Genomic DNA, 20083 nt, shown 5'->3' on the forward strand with positions numbered 1-20083 from the left:
GTAAGATTTTACTATATATGTGTAAAATGATTATATTTAAGAAAATAATTATAATATACTAGTGTCATACCGCAACAGTTTGGAAATATTTGACATTCTTCTGAATATGTACATGTTTCAAAAATCTGTTCATCACTACACAAGTTTTTCATTTCGGTTATACTGAAGATTATCATAAGATTATGTAACAAACAATAAATCGGATGAAAATCTAACAGAATGTTTGTTAGCTTGTTGAGACTGATAACCGGTTGCCATTCGTTTACTACGAGGTAAATTATTATTCCAAATAAATAAAATGTGACAGTCTTCATATAACTGTTTTGTAGTTGTGTTTGACGAAGCGATATTAATATGTTTATACTTAGAACACATATACCAATTCCAAAAATGACATAAGCATTAAGTACTATAAAAAAAAAAATACCAAATTACCATTTTTTTTGTCAATGTCTAAGAAATAATTCTTAAATAACTTTAATACTTACAAAATATTTTAGTATCCATGAGTGCGTCCCATTGAAAAAAGAGAATTGCAGCATTCAGTGGAATGAGAGCTAGCATAGAAGAAAGTAAATCAAAGACAAAAAAGGCCAATATTAGCATGCTTAACCCCATTCCTGCACAGAATTCCGTATAGTAAGGATGATTTCCATTATTAATGTTTATAAACAGCAATGGAAATGTCCAAATAAAGCAAAAACACAAGCTTATTGAAGTAGCTAAAGCCAGATTAATACTATTGACATTATTGTGCACAATTGGACCTTGAACAGTAGAAAACTGCAACAGCTCCATTTTAACATCAATTTTTGTATCAGGACCCACAAAGCCTCTTAAAGTAAATTATTATTATAATAAAGTTTAACGAAACTATTGGTTATTTTTTTGTCGGAAACTCACAATGCAAGAGCATTCATTATATGGGCAAGACCATTCGGTATTGTATGCAGTCGTTTGTCATTAAATAAAATTTCAATTTTTTCTTCTGTAAATATGGCACCTGTTAAAATATTTATATCTGAAAGTATTCTGTGATCAACCATATAATTTTGAATATATTCATAAATGTCCGATTCTCCTCCAATATCCTTAGCTCCTTGCATAATATATTGTCGACCAGATTCAACTAATTGATGACTGAAAACATTTTGTTTTATAAACATTATTCCATTTCTAGGATGAGAAATAGGAAAAGATAAATTTTGTTCAAGCTGTTTATAGTCACATTGACACATCATATATAGAATCCAAATAAATACCAATGTGGATAAAAAACTTTTCAATATAAATAAAAAATAATTTCTTAAATCTATGATAAATCTCTGCCGGAAAACATAAATTAAGTGCAAAATCCTTGCGCTATGGCTTTCGGTGGACCTAGATTCTGTGGTGAGAAAACTAAGCCTAGGTCCTTTTCTTGGATGCTCCAAAGAAAGCAAGTTTATAAGAATTATGCCAAGGCTACACTCCAAAAGATTAAAGCTGTAGATGTTAAGACTTCCTTTGTGCTTGGGTAAGTCTTCAATTAAAATGATGAGTTCATACAAGTTTTTATATTGGATAAGAAATATTGCGGAGTCTCCGAATTTGGATTCTATTTCAATACCATTAATATATCTTGCTAAAAATAGTTTAAGTTTCCAGAAGTCGCAATTTTCGTTAACATAAAAAATCTAAAAAAAATCGAAAATATATTTTTTAGTCAAAAAAATAATAATATATAATTGTATTTAAGCTCAAATAAAAATGGGTTGTATTGCTTTTCGATTGAACTTGATTTTCCATTACAGTTTAGATCACAAATACATACATACATACATCGAAAATGTCTAAAACATCCCACCCACTACATAACCGAGCGCAAGGCGCTGACGCATAACGTACGGATGGAGGGAATATTTCCAATGTTAATGATTAATTGAAAAAATAACAAAAAAAATTAATGTAGGTCAAAAAGCGAAGAAAATAAATTATTTAAAAAACAAGAAAGGAAAGCTAACTTCGGGCGAAGCCGAAGTTGATATACCCTTGCAGTTAAAACCGGATATATATCGCAAACATCGGATAAAGTTGGCCGATCCTTATGATTACATCATAATAAAACTAATTAACTAAAATAAAAAATCTAAAAAATAGTCCCAAACTTCTATCTTCAAAAATACGAAAGTTGATATTTCTACCAAATACCATTTCCGATCGTTCAGTTATATGTCAGCTATAAGATATAGTCAACCGATCGTTATGAAATTTGGTAGATCGGATAAACTGACCAAAAGTAGAATGTGTACCAAGTGCCAGCTTTCTATCATCAAAAACACGAAAGTTGGGTCATTTCCGATCGTTCAGTTATATGGCAGCTATAGGATATAGTCGGCCGATGATTATGAAATTTGGCATGTCGTATTATTTTGCCAAAAAAAACTCTCGTGTCAAATTTGAACTCTCTAACTCTAAAAACACCAAAGTTATACCATTTGCGATCAATCAGTTATATGGCAGCTATAGGATATAGTCGGCCGATTCCGGTCGTTCCGACTTATATACTGCGTGCAAAGGAAAGAAGGGTGTGTGCAAAGTTTTAAGTTGATAGCTTTAAAACTGAGAGACTAGTTCGCGTAGAAACAGACAGACAGACGGACAGACGGACCGACGGACAGACGGACATGCTCATATCAACTCAGGAGGTGATCCTGATCAAGAATATATATACTTTATAGGGTCGGAGATGTCTCCTTCACTGCGTTGCACACTTTTGGCCAAAACTATAATACCCTCTGCAAGGGTATAAAAAGAATCATAAAACTATAACTTTATCAAAATTGGAAAAACCGCCCGCTGATGTAATCGAACCCAGGACCCCATGAATAAGGACCGCGCACTATCCATCTAGGCTATCCTCGAAATTGAGCTTATTATATTTAAAATTGGTATTAAAGGAGGCGCTAGAATGCATACCAAAAACATAGCTTACCAGTAAGTATAGTAAAAGATATTTCTGATATCTTTACTCTTACGTTCCAAAGATTTTACGATCTAAAAATAGAATTCTCTCTTTCCATCTCTCATCTGCCAGTCGTTTGTCGTGGAACCCGCTCTCAAATGTCTTCATTATTACAGCGGGTTCCACGACGAAAAAATGGAAACATTTGAGAGCGGGTTCCACGACGCGGCCTGCCAAAATGCCGTGGAACCCGCACTTATAGACATTTTCACAGCGGGTTTCACTACGAACTGAGACGATATTAAGGTGATTTTACAATTTTGTATTTTTTTTTATTGGATTCTTAATTTAGGAAAAAACATTAAAAGAATAAAAATATAATATAAATAGAATTAAAATTAACAAGAAAGCAAAGCTAACTTCGGGCGGAGCCGAAGTTATATCCTATATAGGATATAGTCGGCCGATCCTAATGAAATTTGGTAGGTCGGATCAACTGACCAAATATATAATCTGTACCAAGTTCCAGCTCTCTATCTTCAAAAACACGTAAGTTGGGTCATTTCCGATCAATCAGTTATATGGCAGCTATAGAATATAGTCGGCCGATCCTTATGAAATTTGGCACGTCGTAATGTTTTGCCAAAAATAGCTCTCATGTCAAATTTGAACTCTCTTACTCTAAAAACACCAAAGTTATACCATTTCCGATCAATCAGTTATATGGCAGCTATAGGATATAGTCGGCCGATCCGGGCCGTTCCGACTTATATACTGCGTGCAAAGGATAGAAGGGTGTGTGCAAAGTTTCAAGACGATAGCTTTAACACTGAGAGACTAGTTTGCGTAGAAACAGACAGACGGACAGACAGACGGACAGACAGACGGACAGACGGACAGACGGATAGACGGACATGCTCATATCAACTCAGGAGGTGATCCTGATCAAGAATATATATACTTTATAGGGTCTGAGATGTCTCCTTCACTGCGTTGCACACTTTTGACCAAAATTATAATACCCTCTGCAAGGGTATAATAAATTACGGAAAAAGCATTGAAGTGCATGCATAACATACAAGTTTATTCTTCACTCCTTCTCAAAGCGAACGCTCATGTTTTTTTTGCCCACTGCTTTTTTTAATAGGTGTTAAGCCGGTGTTTACTATTTTAAATTCAATTGTCGGGTCAAGCAGCAAGCAACTAGTTAAAATATAATAATTAATTATTAACTGATAAATTGTTGTTCGCAAGCAGACTCCCTTTCGGCCGCTCGGCTTTACTAATTCGGCATCTAAAGCTAGCGAGCATCCGCTCAGTCTATTCTGGAAGGTTGGCGTCACTCTCGTTCGTCTTCTTATTGCGCTCGCACCCTAAATTGGATTTCAAATATTGTACATAGATCCCAATTTCATATGCGGCCAAATAAAGATTTATAACGTTTAACTTAATACAAGTTGATTTTTATTTTACTGGCATTGAAAATTATCAGTGGTGAACCCCGACGTGATCGTTAATATATTTATATAACAGTGTTATGTGAACAATTTTCATACGTGGCTAATAAGTTTGTTTATAATAACCCAGCAGTTCGCCGGACTAGTGCATGGGTGTCGAATTCACTATGCCTCTAGGGTAGACGAGTACCCACCAGTCAATTTCATTGGGAAATTATAAAAGTTGTTGAAGTTATAACGCTTTCCCCAAATCAAGTCAGTACTAGTGCTCCGGAGTAAAAGTGTGTAAAAGAAAGAAATAGGCGAAATGGAAGGGCACACTATTACTCCGGAACGCTAGCAAGATTGGACTGACTTGTTTTGGGAAAAGCGTTATAACTTCAATAGTTTCCTCAATTTTGTAATGAAATTTGTCTCGTTTTATTCAGAATTAACGAGACAATATTAATATGTATCAAAAATGATACCATTAGTTGGAAGTTGTACCGAAAAAATGGCGTCAAAGTCCGAAAAACACGAACAAAATGCTGAAATGTCAATTTCTTGTGTAAAAATGTAATCCTTTTTGTTGAAATAAATTAAAGATATATATTTTTTTCTAAAGCTACAACATTTAAATATTGAAAAACGTCAAAAAACGTCATTCTAAAATCGGTTTAAAATTACGCGCTTAGGAATTTTTTAAAGCAAAAAAGTCCCGAAAAACGGTTTTTTCTAAATAAATCAAGATTTTGAAGATGTTAAAAAAATTTCAAACACGGTTTTATACTATATTCGACCTAATGAACAGTTCCTACTAGGTCTCTTCAAAAGTTCCAAATCACTGTCGCACTGTGTTATTTTATATATCATAAATTCACAGAATTAGACCATTTCATTTGGCTTAAAAATACTTATGTGTTACGTGTGCAAAAATTATGTGTTTTTGTTGCTGTTGTTGTCGTTGTTGTTGTTGTTTGAGGCATGTTTTTTTTTTGAATTGCCTTTTTTTTTCAATTGAATAGCCCGGCGAAGTTGGCTGTCTGCGGTTTCATTGCCGCCATCAGCAGTAATTGCATCTAATATTATGAAAAAAAATCATTATTAAAATTAAAACCAATATTTTTTCCATCGATTCCATCATTCCAGCGATTCCATCATTAAGGAATCGCTTAATATATTTTTTAAATTTCTGGCAACTTCACCAGGGCTATAATAATGATGATTGTGCTACTGGGAACTCATACAAAATAAGAAATCCCAGCTCCAGGCGAGGTGTCATTTTCGGGAGGGGTGCCGCACGCAATGATCAAATCTCTTCCGGCTCTGGCTCGCCAGCTATTGGGGTGGTATTCTTGCCACGCCCCCCGAGGTGCCTTTTCTCATCATCCCATAAAAATTTTTCGTGCATGGGGCAAGCGAAGAGGTTGGCTGCTCATTTCAGCCATCGAGTGATCTTCTTCTGGAAATCTACTGTCAGGAGATTTAGTCTCCCCACACGCGAAGACAGATAGCCGGGGGCAAAGGGGGGGGCCAAGGAGGCGAAAAAAGGGGGTCAACCACCGGTCAACAACCCGGGCAGCCCAAGGGAACGTCGCCAGGATCAGTACGGGGGGGGGGGGGAAAGGTGAAAGCCAGTTACCGTGGGTTCTGGCGAAGGGCTACCCGTGGGAGGACGGAATCTACGTGGAACGTAACGGTGGCAGGTGAAAGGGTAAACGGCGCCACCCGGGGGAAGAAGGAATTGGGTCCGGGGGCAACGTTGGGAAAGTAGTCCAGTGGGGAATCAGCACGATGTGCAGGCGTGCCTTAGAAAGTATGGCGGGGTGAGCGGCAAGGAGCAGAGGGGGGGGGGGGGGGGGGTGGGGGGGGGTTGCGACGAAGAGTGCATCGGGCCCTGGAAACCCACCGGTGCACCACGCACCAGCAGCCGAGATCCGTGGCCGGGGGAGACAAGGGGCCACGGACAGCGACCCGCCAACGGGAAAGTGGCGTGATTCTGGAAGCAGGATTAACGGCAGGAGCAGAATCCAGGAGGATTAACGGGCGCTCCAGTCAGTATAAAAGGAGGCCCACTGGAGCGGCTCGGGACGAGTCTTTTTAGGAAGCTTTTAGCGTTGAGTTGGAGGACCGCCTGTGGAGAGTCCGCCATTCAAGTGTTAGAGCGTTTCTAAAAAGGATTCGGGTTTTGTTTGAGTTGAAGGACCGCCTTTGGAGAGTCCGACAGCCAAGCGCAAGGAGAGCGATTAAGAAAATAAGGAAAGGATCCATTGCTGGACCTTCCTCCGGAAACCCAGGGTCGTGTAGACGAGTTGGTTCATTCCCGAACACGGCAGGTAGCCTTGCAAGGAAGTGAGGAAAGGATAAAGTCTGGCGTATGCCTTACCGACTCCTGAAATCATAACCAACAGGCGTGGTCCTGCGAGACAAGGATAGACCGACTCGAGATCGCACGCCCGGTGTACACGAGACGTACAGGACGAGACACAAGACAGAACCAGGGTGGGGAGACCGAGTTGAGCCACTCCCGAACACGGCAGGTAGCCTTGCATGGAAGTGAGGAAAGGATAAAGTCTGGCGTACGCCTTACCGACTCCTGGAATCACAACCAACAGGCGTGGTCCTGCGAAACAAGGAGGCCTACTTGGGATCACACGCCCCTTAACCACGAGACGTACAGAACTAGGGAGACAAGGATCCGTTGCTGGACGGTTTCCTCTACAAGCCCGAGGCGTCAGAGTCGAGTTGAGCCATTCCCGAACACGGCAGGTAGCCTTGCAAGGAAGTGAAGAAAGGATAAGTCTGTCGTACGCCTTACCGACTCCTGGAATCGCAACCAACAGGCGTGGTCCTGCGAAACACGGATCGGCCGACTCAAGAACTCGCGTCCAAGTCACAGACCAATTGAGAACACCCTGGTCACCAGCCCCGCCACTACAAATTTGAACTCTCTAACTCTAAAAACACCAAAGTTATACCATTTCCGATCAATCAGTTATATGGCAGCTATAGGATATAGTCGGCCGATCCGGGCCGTTCCGACTTATATACTGCGTGCAAAGGATAGAAGGGTGTGTGCAAAGTTTCAAGACGATAGCTTTAAAACTGAGAGACTAGTTTGCGTAGAAACAGACAGACGGACAGACAGACGGACAGACAGACGGACAGACGGACAGACGGACATGCTCATATCAACTCAGGAGGTGATCCTGATCAAGAATATATATACTTTATAGGGTCTGAGATGTCTCCTTCACTGCGTTGCACACTTTTGACCAAAATTATAATACCCTCTGCAAGGGTATAATAAATTACGGAAAAAGCATTGAAGTGCATGCATAACATACAAGTTTATTCTTCACTCCTTCTCAAAGCGAACGCTCATGTTTTTTTTGTCCACTGCTTTTTTTAATAGGTGTTAAGCCGGTGTTTACTATTTTAAATTCAATTGTCGGGTCAAGCAGCAAGCAACTAGTTTAAATATAATAATTAATTATAACTGATGTATTGTTGGTCGCAAGCCGACTCCCTTTCGGCCGCTCGGCTTTACTAATTCGGCATCTAAAGCTAGCGAGCATCCGCTCAGCCTATCCTGGAAGGTTGGCGTCACTCTCGTTCGTCTTCTTATTGCGCTCACACCCTAAATTGGATTTCCCATATTGTACATAGATCCCAATTTCATATGCGGCCAAATAAAGATTTATAACGTTTAACTTAATACAAGTTGATTTCTATTTTACTGGCATTGAAAATTATCAGTGGTGAACCCCGACGTGATCGTTAATATATTTATATACACATAAACAAATTACTAAAACAATTTTGTAAACAGTGTTATGTGAACAATTTTCATACGTGGCTAATAAGTTTGTTTATAATAACCCAGCAGTTCGCCGGACTAGTGCATGGGTGTCGAATTCACTATGCCTCTAGGGTAGACGAGTACCCACCAGTCAATTTCATTGGGAAATTATAAAAGTTGTTGAAGTTATAACGCTTTCCCCAAATCAAGTCAGTACTAGTGCTCCGGAGTAAAAGTGTGTAAAAGAAAGAAATAGGCGAAATGGAAGGGCACACTATTACTCCGGAACGCTAGCAAGATTGGACTGACTTGTTTTGGGAAAAGCGTTATAACTTCAATAGTTTCCTCAATTTTGTAATGAAATTTGTCTCGTTTTATTCAGAATTAACGAGACAATATTAATATGCATCAAAAATGATACCATTACTTGGAAGTTGTACCGAAAAAATGGCGTCAAAGTCCGAAAAACACGAACAAAATGCTGAAATGTCAATTTCTTGTGTAAAAATGTAATCCTTTTTGTTGAAATAAATTAAAGATATATATTTTTTTCTAAAGCTACAACATTTAAATATTGAAAAACGTCAAAAAACGTCATTCTAAAATCGGTTTAAAATTACGCGCTTAGGAATTTTTTAAAGCAAAAAAGTCCCGAAAAACGGTTTTTTCTAAATAAATCAAGATTTTGAAGATGTTAAAAAAATTTCAAACACGGTTTTATACTATATTCGACCTAATGAACAGTTCCTACTAGGTCTCTTCAAAAGTTCCAAATCACTGTCGCACTGTGTTATTTTATATATCATAAATTCACAGAATTAGACCATTTCATTTGGCTTAAAAATACTTATGTGTTACGTGTGCAAAAATTATGTGTTTTTGTTGCTGTTGTTGTCGTTGTTGTTGTTGTTTGAGGCATGTTTTTTTTTTGAATTGCCTTTTTTTTTCAATTGAATAGCCCGGCGAAGTTGGCTGTCTGCGGTTTCATTGCCGCCATCAGCAGTAATTGCATCTAATATTATGAAAAAAAATCATTATTAAAATTAAAACCAATATTTTTTCCATCGATTCCATCATTCCAGCGATTCCATCATTAAGGAATCGCTTAATATATTTTTTAAATTTCTGGCAACTTCACCAGGGCTATAATAATGATGATTGTGCTACTGGGAACTCATACAAAATAAGAAATCCCAGCTCCAGGCGAGGTGTCATTTTCGGGAGGGGTGCCGCACGCAATGATCAAATCTCTTCCGGCTCTGGCTCGCCAGCTATTGGGGTGGTATTCTTGCCACGCCCCCCGAGGTGCCTTTTCTCATCATCCCATAAAAATTTTTCGTGCATGGGGCAAGCGAAGAGGTTGGCTGCTCATTTCAGCCATCGAGTGATCTTCTTCTGGAAATCTACTGTAAGGAGATTTAGTCTCCCCACACGCGAAGACAGATAGCCGGGGGCAAAGGGGGGGGCCAAGGAGGCGAAAAAAGGGGGTCAACCACCGGTCAACAACCCGGGCAGCCCAAGGGAACGTCGCCAGGATCAGTACGGGGGGTGGGGGGAAAGGTGAAAGCCAGTTACCGTGGGTTCTGGCGAAGGGCTACCCGTGGGAGGACGGAATCTACGTGGAACGTAACGGTGGCAGGTGAAAGGGTAAACGGCGCCACCCGGGGGAAGAAGGAATTGGGTCCGGGGGCAACGTTGGGAAAGTAGTCCAGTGGGGAATCAGCACGATGTGCAGGCGTGCCTTAGAAAGTGTGGCGGGGTGAGCGGCAAGGAGCAGAGGGGGGGGGGGGGGGGGGGGGGGTGGGGGGGGGGTTGCGACGAAGAGTGCATCGGGCCCTGGAAACCCACCGGTGCACCACGCACCAGCAGCCGAGATCCGTGGCCGGGGGAGACGAGGGGCCACGGACAGCGACCCGCCAACGGGAAAGTGGCGTGATTCTGGAAGCAGGATTAACGGCAGGAGCAGAATCCAGGAGGATTAACGGGCGCTCCAGTCAGTATAAAAGGAGGCCCACTGGAGCGGCTCGGGACGAGTCTTTTTAGGAAGCTTGTAGCGTTGAGTTGGAGGACCGCCTGTGGAGAGTCCGCCATTCAAGTGTTAGAGCGTTTCTAAAAAGGATTCGGGTTTTGTTTGAGTTGAAGGACCGCCTTTGGAGAGTCCGACAGCCAAGCGCAAGGAGAGCGATTAAGAAAATAAGGAAAGGATCCATTGCTGGACCTTCCTCCGGAAACCCAGGGTCGTGTAGACGAGTTGGTTCATTCCCGAACACGGCAGGTAGCCTTGCAAGGAAGTGAGGAAAGGATAAAGTCTGGCGTATGCCTTACCGACTCCTGAAATCATAACCAACAGGCGTGGTCCTGCGAGACAAGGATAGACCGACTCGAGATCGCACGCCCGGTGTACACGAGACGTACAGGACGAGACACAAGACCGAACCAGGGTGGGGAGACCGAGTTGAGCCACTCCCGAACACGGCAGGTAGCCTTGCATGGAAGTGAGGAAAGGATAAAGTCTGGCGTACGCCTTACCGACTCCTGGAATCACAACCAACAGGCGTGGTCCTGCGAAACAAGGAGGCCTACTTGGGATCACACGCCCCTTAACCACGAGACGTACAGAACTAGGGAGACAAGGATCCGTTGCTGGACGGTTTCCTCTACAAGCCCGAGGCGTCAGAGTCGAGTTGAGCCATTCCCGAACACGGCAGGTAGCCTTGCAAGGAAGTGAAGAAAGGATAAGTCTGTCGTACGCCTTACCGACTCCTGGAATCGCAACCAACAGGCGTGGTCCTGCGAAACACGGATCGGCCGACTCAAGAACTCGCGTCCAAGTCACAGACCAAGTGAGAACACCCTGGTCACCAGCCCCGCCACTACAAACTCGGGTCCGCCGGAGCGTATGCACGGTGTCCCGGTGTAGCGGAGACGTCACACGGCAACTTCCAAACCTGGCGCCGGAGCGTATGCACGGTGTCCCGGTGTAGCGAAGGCGGCAGTCAGCAAACAAACTCCCAAACCTGGCACCGGAGCGTATGCACGGTGTCCCGGTGTAGCGGAGGCGACCGACCGCAGCCAACCGTCAGATCAGTCGTAGTCGACCCAAAGGGGTGTTTTCTCAAGGCCAAAGGGCAGAAGGTAGCGGAATCGCTGGCAGCGCGGCGACGGAGTAACGGCGGCAGCGTATCCCGGACAACCCGCATAGGACGCCGACGACGGAGCCAACAGGAACGGAAGGAGCAACGAATAAAAGAGAAAGAAAGCCTTTTGTAGTGTAAAGAGCTCTCAAAATAAAGAGTGTGGAAACTTCAAGCTATTTGTATTACTTTCTGGGCTTGGGCAATCACGTCGAATCTATAAATTCGGTGGAACGGATCCGTGAAACTCTGTGAGCTAGCCGCGGCAAATTGTGGCGATCAGCAGCAGAAAAGACAGTTCGTTACACTACATAATAAAAGAAAAGGGGTTCCTCCGCATCCGTCCTTCCGCCGCACATAGGAGTATTTATCAAAAAAAGCCGGACAAATTTGAAAATCGTGAAGTGCTTTTAAGCTCATCAAAACGGCACTTTTCCTTATCTCTAATAACCGCCTCTTCTATAAACAGACCCCCCTTTTGCCACAGTCCACTTACTTGGTGACAACGGTGTTCGCAAGTACGTTATTGTGCTTTTTGCGTGTCTTTGTTTTTGGTGCTTTAATATATTCGCAGTAGTTTTGTGATCAAAAATAAATTCGTCTAGCTGACAAGTGGAAAAAAACGACTTGATCATGGAATTAGAAAGTAAGTACTGTATAAAAATCATTTTATAATTTATTTCTTCATTATATTTTGATTTATTCATTCAATTTTAGAAAATGCATTTTTCATCAATTTTTTTTATTAAATTTACAATATATTAGTGATTTTGTTTATGTGTCGCGCCTTGTCGCCTGGAACTTTTTATACAGGAATAAAATTTATCTCTGTCGATAACTTAAAAGAAAAAAACATTTCCCCCCAACGCACCCCATTTTATTTTTTAGCGTTTCAAAGTATGCGATCATAATTTTCATTAAATCGGCAATGTACAGTGTTTGGTTTCTATTATTTCAGATGCTTCAGAAAGTGTGAAAAAAATCACCAGAATGGAGCTATACTCTATTTTGCAAGAATCCAAAGGGAAAAAATTAAGTGATAAATTTATATTTTTGGAAGATAAGCTGGTAAAACTGACATCATGCCCACCCGAAAAAAGATGTAATCTTAGGCGTCTCATAAAATATTTCAAGACCAGTTTTAAAGAAAAATGGAGTGCTGCCCGTCATACACATGAACGATTTGTAAAAAATAACAAAGAGTGGCTGAACGTTATATTGGAACTTCCTGCTTTTACCCATAAAGCAGGACGCCCAGTGAAACAATTCAGTGAATTAACTGATCGAAGCAAGCGGCGCAGAACAAAAGAATTACGGGCCCAAGTACCTGTTGATGAATTAACGTACGCTGCCAGTGTAAGCCAAGGAACTTCTGGAAACAGCGACGTTTCTAAAATTATAAAAGAAATTACAACATCTCCAAATAGAGCTAAAAAGTTTCGAAAAGTAGTTGTGTCAGCTGAAAAGGAACAAATTGTGCGGAAATACACTCCACAAGAAGCACTAGCACTATTTGTAGATGGCAATTTTACAAGAAGGCCATGGGAATTAATACAAGGCGGTCGCAAAGAAATTTATAATTGCTATTCACTCATCCAAAAAGCGAAAAAGGAGTGTTATCCAGCCGAAGAATTCGTAAAAGTGACAGAAACTAGTTTTGAAGTGGGACTTCAATCTTTGCTGGACCACACGGTTTTGCGACTGATTAAATATTTAAAGGATGCGAATAATACTTTATCTGAATATGATAAGCAACATCTTATTCTAATAACAAAATGGGGCTGCGATGGATCGCATCAGACCCAATTCAAAACAAAAATTTAGCGACACTGAGAATGATGATGGCAATTTATTTTTAAGCTCTTTAGTGCCTGTGAGATTGATTGTGTCAGTTAATGGAGAGATGAAAAAAATCGTATGGCAGAATCCAGTGCCTTCTTCAGTAAGATTCTGTCGACCTATTCGGGCCCGATTCGTGCACGAAACCAAGGATGTAACAAGTGAAAAAGTCGAGTTCATTGAAAAACAGTCAAAAAACCTTAAAGAAACTGTTCTTGAAGATTCTTTTAAAATAACCCATACTATGTTGCTTACAATGGTTGATGGAAAGGTATGCAATGCTCTGACAGATACAACATCAACCATGAGATGCTATATATGTGGGCAGACTTCCAAAAATTTTAATAAATTAAAAAAAGGAAACGTTTCTAAAGGAGCGCTGAAGTTTGGACTCTCTGTCTTGCACGCGAGAATTCGACTTTTTGAATTACTTTTGCACTTGGCATATAAAATACCCCTACAGAAGTGGCAAGCTCGGACGCTTGAAGAAAAGAAAGTGTTGAAAGAAACAAAAGAAAATATTCAAAAAAGGTTCAGAGTAGAGCTAGGCCTTCTTGTTGACATACCCCAAGCTGGCTATGGCAACAGTAATGACGGCAACACATCCAGAAGGTTTTTCGAAAACCCAGAATGCTCTTCACGCACAACAGGACTCAGTGTAGATTTAATAAAGATGTTTCAAGTTATCCTTGAGATTGTATCATGTGGATACGAGATCGATCCGAAAAAATTTGATACTTATGCACAAAAGACTGCTCGATTGTACGTTGATCTGTATGGTTGGCATCCAATGTCCCCTACAGTTCACAAGATCTTAATGCATGGAGCTCAAATAATATCAGAAGCCATTGTACCGATCGGACAGCTATCAGAGGAAGCCGCTGAAGCTCGAAATAAACATTTTAGGAAATATCGTGTGGACTATGCCAGGAAATTTTCTAGAGTAGACTGCAACAGAGATATATTAAATAGGTTATTGCTAACATCGGACCCGTTGATCAGTTGCAGTACAAAGAATAACAAGAAGAAAAGCAGACCTCTTTCCAAGGAGGCAATGTCTATTTTAATGGAAAGGTCCACGAATTATTATAGCACCGACTCTGATCAGGATAATGATTCTGATTGACTGAATTTCATAAAAATTTCTTTTCTTAAAATTTTTATTTTTTTTCTTCAAAATTTTCCTTTTTTTTTTTTTTTTGTCTGAAATTATGAGTTAGTATAAGACATTATAAGTTAGTAAAAAATAAACAAATGCTAATAAATAATTTTGTCCGGATTTTTATTTCAAATACTCCTATGTGCGCCGAGCACCTTAGCCTCCGATCTTGCGAGACTTAGTTTGCCCACCCTACCTTTGGCTATCTAATCCCTGGGTCAAAGCCCATTATATCCGCGATAGCCCCTGCTTCGGCGGCCTCAAGGGGGACTGTTATGCCGGGTTAAAATACTGTTTTTTAATACATTATAATATTTATTTAAACTCTAAGAAATAATATATAAAAAAAATTCGCTTGGACCCTAAAAAGTACATTCCTCTTTGATTAATATTCTATGGGGTAAAATCTAAATAATAAATAAATATAATAAATGAAACATTCATGAGTGGCGAAAAGACGTTCAAAGAAATTAAGACTAAATGCTTAAATGAATTGGATTTTAAAAAGAATAATAAAGAACCAAAACGGACACAAGCAAGACTTTTATATAAAAAAAATGTAATAAAGTTACATGACGAACACTTCGAACATGTAAACGAACATGCGCTCGAACATGAGTGGAATTGGTTAGCTAAATGGTTCGATCGGGTGGTCTGACGGACTAACCATTTATTCTAAGATTTTTCTTTTTTTTCTTTTTTTTTATTTTAAAAATCTAAAGTGTCCATTAGGCTTAGCGAATATTCCTTGCTTTCTCTTATTATGGAAATAACTCCTTCCTTTACTTTCAACAATTAAAATTGAGTATAATGTAGGTACTTTCTCACTCACCCCTGCATTATTGCATCCATCGTTGAAAGCGCTTTCATCGGACTGGAGCGGCTGAAAATTTAGATATCACTTACACAAAAAAACAAGGAAAACTCACTATGGGGACACACAAATCATTGGGGCGTTGGAAATTATTATTATAAGATTTTCTTCTTCTTTTTTTTGTTTTTGTTTCTTTTCTCTCCTTTTTTTTCTCTTTTAAAAGGTTAGGTGTGATCCACCGACACCTCAAACTTCTTTGGCCAAATTTTCCACTTTTAACCCATGAGCCTTTTCCCGCTCTGCATCCGCTCGGCCGTAAGCCACCACTAAACTTATAACTTAACACTAATCGAATTATCACTACTTAAACTAACACCTAACTATATGCCGAAATCCCACGTGGATTCGGCGGCAATGGTTTTCCCTGGTCACTGTTTGAAATTTCTCCGGTTCACTGCGCCGGGGTCGCTGGACGCCTCCAATGTACCCCGCGTCGCACTTGGGTCGCTTTCCCGCCGGAAAATTCGCACTTTTCCTCGTTTCTTTCAAGATCCGGCGAGTAGATCGCTTGCCTTGATGCTGACCCTAACGCAAGAGAAAAAAATTTACCACGACCTTCTAACAGACCCGTCGCCCTTTCTTACCTCGACGGATTCTTGGCCACAAACCGGTGGACTCCTTTTTTCCTTGATTGCCCTTGGACACCAGCGCCTTCGGTCGCTGTCGTTGTCGTTTTTTTTTCTTTTTTAATTCACACAAAAACAAGAAAGGAAAGCTAACTTCGGGCGGAGCCGAAGTTTATATACCCTTGCAGTTAAAACCGGATATATATCGCAAACATCGGATATAGTTGGCCGATCCCTATGATTACATCATAATAAAACTAATTAACTAAAATAAAAAATCTAAAAAAAGTCCCAAACTTCTATCTTCAAAAATACGAAAGTTGGTATTTCTACCAAAAACCATTTCCGATCGTTCAGTTATATGGCAGCTATAAGATATAGTCGGCCGATCGTTGTAAAATTTGGTAGGTCGGATGATCTGAGAGAGACTAGTCTGAGAGAGAAACTGAGAGACTAGTTTGCGTAGAAACAGACAGACGGACAGACAGACGGACAGACAGACGGACAGACGGACAGACGGACATGCTCATATCAACTCAGGAAGTGATCCTGATCAAGAATATATATACTTTATAGGGTCGGAGATGTCTCCTTCACTGCGTTGCACACTTTTGACCAAAATTATAATACCCTCTGCAAGGGTATAAAAACTCTAACCGCTGCGAGCAATCTACTAGACCAGCCCAGAGGAGACGCACTGAGGGAATAAGTGCCCCGACGCCAAAATTTGGCGCTGATCCCTCCATGGCCTTTGCCCTGAGAGACACTGCCCCAAGAAAAAATTCTGCCATCTTACCCGGTTACACTCCTTCTATTCTCTCTGTGCCCCTTTCTCGACCGAAACTCCTCCCCTAGATGGCGCACCTCTCCCCACTACATTTCTACTAAAAGATACAAGCGTTACAGTGCTGCAACAAATGCCTTATAATTGACGCCTGAAAATAAATTCTTTTCTCTTTTGCCAACCATAATTATAATTATTACCTTTTTTAACCTTTTTTTTATCACTGTTTCATTGTCACTGTTTTTAATATTTATTTGGTGTTTTTATTATTTATTTATTATTTAAAAATTAAAAAAAAGAGAAGATTTTCGTTTGCGCTTTGTGGTGGTCCGACCGTCGTACCCAAAAGGAGTACCAAAGTATATACTCGCAGCGTTATAGAAAAAAACATGAAGCAATGAATACTTAAGCCGCTATACCAACAGTAAGCGATATGGGTACCCACAAAAGAGTACCCGAATCCATACCCAAAAAGAACTATTGCCACCAGCCGAACTGCTGGGAATAAACAAATTATAATATATAATTCGCACTAACATAAACGTTAGTTTGCAAGCACACATACATATTTACGTTCCACAACGCAAGTGCATTCGCCCGCGCATAGACTTCATACAAACATACGTTCCACAACGCAAGTGCATTCGCTCGTACATAGCTTCATATATATAAACATTCCACAATTCCGCTACGGTTCTGAGCACACAGTGGGACAGATCGTGTTCGCCGCGAGCAAATAAATTTTACTTCGGGTTGTTCGGAATTTAATATAATCAATCATGAACTCCAGCGGCGCCGTCACAGGAGCACCCACTCCAACCCGTAGTGCTATTTTAAAGTGCAAGGCCCTGGGTATTCTCCAGGACTTACAGAGGATCCAAGGAGCTATTCAGCATGTTTCCAAGGTGGATGATGCCATGCTACACGTGCGACAGGGTCAGATTGCCACCATGTTCAGCAACTTCAAGACCATCCACAGGGAGCTTGAGGATTTGGAAATTTTGCAGATCAGCTGTGACCTTCGATGGACTGTTTCGGAGCCCGTAGCGACGATGCAGGCCGAAATTGAGCACGAGACGACCCTTTGCTCTTTTCCAATTGCTGCCCACTCCACCCTTACCAACGGAATGTCCACCATGCAGGCTGAACCAGGGTTAGGTCAAAGTTTTCAAGTGCAGCCTCCTCTGCCGCTCCCTACGTTCAGCGGTGGATACTCGGAATGGGCTGAATTTTACTCGATCTTCTCTACAATCGTCGGCAGCAATTCTCGTATTAGTAAGTTTCATTGTCACTGTTTTTAATATTTATTTGGTGTTTTTATTATTTATTTATTATTTAAAAATTAAAAAAAAGAGAAGATTTTCGTTTGCGCCTTGTGGGGGTCAGACCGTCGTACCCAAAAGGAGTACCAAAGTATATACTCGCAGCGTTATAGAAAAAAACATGAAGCAATGAATACTTAAGCCGCTATACCAACAGTAAGCGATATGGGTACCCACAAAAGAGTACCCGAATCCATACCCAAAAAGAACTATTGCCACCAGCCGAACTGCTGGGAATAAACAAATTATAATATATAATTCGCACTAACATAAACGTTATTTCGCAAGCACACATACATATTTACGTTTCACAACGCCAGTGCATTCGCCCGCGCATAGACTTCATACAAACAAACGTTCCATAACGCAAGTGCATTCGCTCGTACATAGCTTCATAGATATATACATTCCACAATTCCGCTACGGTTCTGAGCGCACAGTGGGACAGATCGTGTTCGCCGCGAGCAAATAAATTTTACTTCGGGTTGTTCGGAATTTAATATAATCAATCATGAACTCCAGCGGCGCCGTTACAGGAGCACCCACTCCAACCCGTAGTGCTATTTTAAAGTGCAAGGCCCTGGGTATTCTCCAGGACTTACAGAGGATCCAAGGAGCTATTCAGCATGTTTCCAAGGTGGATGATGCCATGCTACACGTGCGACAGGGTCAGATTGCCACCATGTTCAGCAACTTCAAGACCATCCACAGGGAGCTTGAGGATTTGGAAATTTTGCAGATCAGCTGTGACCTTCGATGGACTGTTTCGGAGCCCGTAGCGACGATGCAGGCCGAAATTGAGCACGAGACGACCCTTTGCTCTTTTCCAATTGCTGCCCACTCCACCCTTACCAACGGAATGTCCACCATGCAGGCTGAACCAGGGTTAGGTCAAAGTTTTCAAGTGCAGCCTCCTCTGCCGCTCCCTACGTTCAGCGGTGGATACTCGGAATGGGCTGAATTTTACTCGATCTTCTCTACAATCGTCGGCAGCAATTCTCGTATTAGTAAGGTGGAAAAAGCTGCAAAGGTTGCGATCTTTCCTTCGGGAGTCCGCTTTCGAAGCAGTTCGTTCCTTGGAAGTCTCCGACGAGAACTATGATGTCGCGCTAAATTTATTGGAGAAACGGTTTAGTAACCGTCGTTTATAATTTCAGGCACACGTGAACGAGATTCTGGGCCTCAGTTTGTTGAAAAGCGGCTCAATAGCTGCTCTTCGACGTCTTTCGGACAAATTCAATGCCCATATGCGAGCCTTAAAGAATTTGGGTTCATCAGTTCAGATTTCCAGCTGCATCATCGCCCAGGTTCTGCTTCAAAGGTTGAAGCAGAACCAAGCACTTAGACGTATGCTAAGTGGGAGGAGAGTGAAAACTCCGCAGGTTCAGACGCCATCCCTACTAGGGAGTCGATGGCTGAATTTTTGGAGCAGTGATGTAGAACACTGGAGGCTATGGACGTGGCTATAGTGCAAATAACAGTATATCACCCTTTATTGTTACTAATTCGCTTCCGCCTGCCTGTACGTTAAGCGGTGGATGGTCCCATGTAATGTCTACATGCCCCCGATTTCTGTCAATGCCCCCTGAGATCCGCCTTGGTAAGGCCAGGTGACTCGGTCTATGTCGGACTGTCTACAATCGGGCCATCACTTGCGTGATTGCCTCGCTGCTAATTGTTGCAGTTGTGGAAGGAGGCATCATAGCCTGCTGCAGGCATCTATCTATCATTTTTTGGAGCTGCAGGCATCTAGCGGACAGTTTTTGGTTGGTCCTCCCACATCAACCATAGCCGAGGTCGCCGAGCCTGTAGCCTCTTCGCCGTTCACTGCTAATGCTTTAGTTGCTTAAGGTCGCTCCGAACACTCGGCCCTGGTTAACGCCGTCCACCCAGGATGAGTTGCAGGTTTTTAAGCTGGATACTGTCACCTATGGAACGAAGCCTGCCTCATTTTTAGCAGTTCAGACAATGCATCAGTTGGCAGATGATGAGCAATTAATGTTTCCAAAAGGGACAAAAATTCTGCGTCGCCACTTTTCTGTGGATGATTTACTTTCCGGAGGCTTCTCTATAGATGAAGCTATTAGCATAATGCATCACACATCTGGCATTCTTGCCAAAGGCCAATTTCAGTTAAGGAAGTGGTGCTCCAATATTTCTGACGTGCTGGATAAGGTGCCTGAAGAAGATCGGGAGTCCTTCCTAGGGTTCGATGATGGCAGC

At 41.5% G+C, this 20083-nt stretch overlaps 1 long non-coding RNA gene across 3 annotated transcripts in view; it reads right to left on the reverse strand.

Moving 5' to 3' along the window:
• LOC122321464 (uncharacterized) overlaps nucleotides 1-20083 on the reverse strand; it is a 411747-nt gene continuing 391664 nt past the window's right edge. Inside the window, exons 4-6 of one of the 3 annotated variants that reach the window (XR_011443974.1) lie at nucleotides 904-1676; nucleotides 489-835; nucleotides 1-409 (exon numbers count right to left, since the gene is read on the reverse strand). This is a non-coding gene — a long non-coding RNA (uncharacterized lncRNA). The remainder of the gene's footprint in view (nucleotides 410-488; nucleotides 836-903; nucleotides 1677-20083) is intronic. The other 2 variants (XR_011443970.1, XR_011443969.1) reach the window with 2 other exon arrangements.

Source organism: Drosophila bipectinata, chromosome XL, assembly GCF_030179905.1.
Source record: "Drosophila bipectinata strain 14024-0381.07 chromosome XL, DbipHiC1v2, whole genome shotgun sequence".
NCBI classification, from domain to species: Eukaryota; Metazoa; Arthropoda; class Insecta; order Diptera; family Drosophilidae; genus Drosophila; species Drosophila bipectinata.